Consider the following 3236-nt stretch of genomic DNA (forward strand, 5'->3'; position numbering starts at 1 on the left):
ACTGCAATTTCCTGGAGCATGTCCATCAATTTCTAACAGTCAGGATGGCTAAATGAAATCTCTATATTGAAATTGTGTACCTTTAAATATCCACTGTTGGAAGCAACAACAGTGCAAGACTCTGTATTATGTTCATAGGCATTCTAGGTTCATCTGGTTGACCACTATGGGAAACAGATTGCTTGCATGGATGGACTGCTATTTTATCTGCAGAGCTCATCTTGTGTTCTTATGCTTGCCTTGGCATTTCCAGTTAAAAGGACCAGGCAGTAGGTGATGTGAAAGACCTCAGCCTGAGACTCTGAAGAACAATGTCAATGTTGACTTTGATGGACCATGAGTCTGATTCAGTACAAGGCAGCTTCATGCGTTCACATGTGTTCATAATGGTGCATCAAATCTTTCTCTGATCATTGGAGTCACAAAAGGATAAAGCACAAATACAAATAGTTGTTCTGTATTGTGCCATGATTTCCTTGTTCCATTGCAGAATTACAATCCCTGAGATCTCCCATAACACGAAGTCCCTTGCTTTAGGAAGCAAACCGAGAAATGAAATGTTTATATGGATACAGGCTATACCCATTGCATACTAAGACTTGATGAATGCTTGACATACAAATTATGATTCTATCAAGGATGTGAAGTATTATCCTGCTAAAGACAAGAATGAGAGAATGGGGTGGGGTGTGGGAGAACTTTGTCAGTCAAAGTGATGAGTGACAGCTCTATCTCCATTCTTGTTCTTCTCCTAGGGGAGACAATGATGAAAGTTTTCTCCCCAAGCCTCCTTGATGACCCAGTTGCTGCCACTACTGCTGCTCTTCTTTCTACTCTCCCCTTAGCTGTTGACAGGCTTAAAGGAGAGATCAAGTGGAAAAACAGTTTTGCATTGTTTCTTTGTTGATGGGAGATACATCATCATTGTATTAGCCGGCTACAATAGTTAGTTTCTTGGTGTTGGCAAATGAGGAGGAAGGAAGTGGCGGGATGCCTTTGTTTTATATAATAAGTAAGAATGTCTAGGTGTCTGTCTAACTTGAACTTTTTTTAATGGAAGGGAAATAATGAGACAACCTCGCAGCATTTTAGTCCACATTCTGTTTCTTCACCATACAAGCTCTCAAAGAGATGCAAAGTGGCATGGAGCAGTTCAAAGACATAACTCAGAACACAACCACAACATTCAAGACATACTGACACATTCAAGACTGGATAGCTCTATTGGCAGAAAAAGGGGGGAGGAAGAAGTACAAAGAGGGAAAATAAAGAGGGAAATGCAGAGGAACAAAATATAACACACAACAATCTAGTACTTCTGTGCAGGGCTTGCCTCATTCATTTTGTTTGCTGGTGGTCCCAGAGTATAATGCATACCATAAATCTGCCCCATTGCTTCTGAGCAGCTCAAGCATTCCTCACTGTAAATGATGCAGAGACTCATGCAGGTGAATGTGTAAATTGGATTGAAAAGTTTGACATGCTGAGTGAAGTTATGCTATATAATGCATTGCTAAGCAATTAATATGTACATTATGTGAAATGAGCGAGTCTGGTTGACTGAACAGCAACTTTGGCTTCTTGCATCATTGTAAAACATCACTTCACCTTCTGTTCACTCTCATGTGCCCTTTTCTACTTTTCAAAATACCATTTAACATACCACATGAGTTGTTATCCTATACATTGAAACTAAAGGTGCGTTCACACTACACTAAATAATGCATTTTACAAGTGAATTTTTGCTATTCATACACAGTAAAAATCCAGTTGCAAAATGCATTACTTAGTGTAGTGTGAACACACTCAGACTGTTGGAAATAGAATGTCATCAGGGATACAACAGGAAGTTTGCCTCCGATAAGTGAAAAGGGGGTAATATAGGTCCCAGCTCCTTCCCTCCTGATGTTTCCTCCTTGGCAATACCACCCTCCTGTGGCAGTGCCACACATTTCATGCCCGTTTCTCCTGTAGCCTCTTGAGATCCAAAACCCTCAGTTTCTTTTGGGTACACAATCACTATTTGGATCTTAGCTAACCTAGGGTTGCCAAGTCCAATTCAAGAAATATCTGGGGACTTTGGGGGTGGAGCCAGGAGACATTGGGGGTGGAGCCAGGAACAAGGGTATGACAAGCATAATTGAATTCCAAGGGAGTTCTGGCCATCACATTTAAAGGGACTGCACACCTTTTAGAATGCCTTCCTTCCATAGAAAATAATGAAGGATAGGGGCACCTTCTTTTGGGGCTCATAGAATTGGACCCCCTGGTCCAATCCTTTTGAAACTTGGGAGGTATTTTAGGGAGAGGCACTAGATGCTATACAGAAAATTTGGCACTTCTACCTCAAAAAACAACCCCCAGAGCCCCTGACACTCGCAGATCAATTCCCCATGGGAATCGTTCCTGGAGGTGCATAATGGCTGTGGAGGTGGAGCTTCCCCCGCTGGCCAGCTGGCTAGGGGAGGGGGGAAGCCTGTAAAACCAGGGGATCCCCCGCTGGGACCTGGGGATTGGGAAGCCTAAGCTAACCTCCTAGCTTATGCCACCAGCACAATCACCACTATGGCAGTTCATATGCCACCAGCACATACTATATTTAAACTACCTTGTAAAATTGTTTATGTGTGTCTAAGTGACTTCATCTTAAAAGCTGAATATTCTATGGGAATTACATACCCACTTACATGTTACCATATACAGGGCCCCCCAAATGGGTGGGTTGTTCCATTCATATTGTTTCAGGGCCCAGGAGACTTAGAATTGCTTGGCCTAGACTTGTACGGCCTGACCATTTCAGAATTAAAGTAGACATTTCCCTTCATGAGTCATGTGACTATATTTTTGATGTGAACTGCTCTCTTTCTCTGTATGCCCAAGTTATGAATTATTCCTGATCCCTGAAAAGTTATGCTTGGGACCTGACTACATGTGACATGGAAGGTGCATGATGCATGAACCATCCACAGTTGCTGAAGCTTTCCAGTGGCTCAGTTGAGATCTAACATGAAACCATGGTCTAATATGGTTAAATGTGATTGTCTGAATGGGGGTCATTCCACTAATAATTGTTAGTTAGGGTCTGTCAAACCTGGACCTGAAACCATCATTTGAAGTTGATTTGTTAACCACAGTCAGACTAAAGTATGGCTTTGTGTGATGTGCAAATGTGGAGATCTGGCTTGATCCTAGCTTGTTCCCCACTGTCTCTCTTGGACATTCTTTAACAATAAGAT

This window comes from Heteronotia binoei, chromosome 7, assembly GCF_032191835.1.
Source record: "Heteronotia binoei isolate CCM8104 ecotype False Entrance Well chromosome 7, APGP_CSIRO_Hbin_v1, whole genome shotgun sequence".
NCBI lineage: Eukaryota > Metazoa > Chordata > Lepidosauria > Squamata > Gekkonidae > Heteronotia > Heteronotia binoei.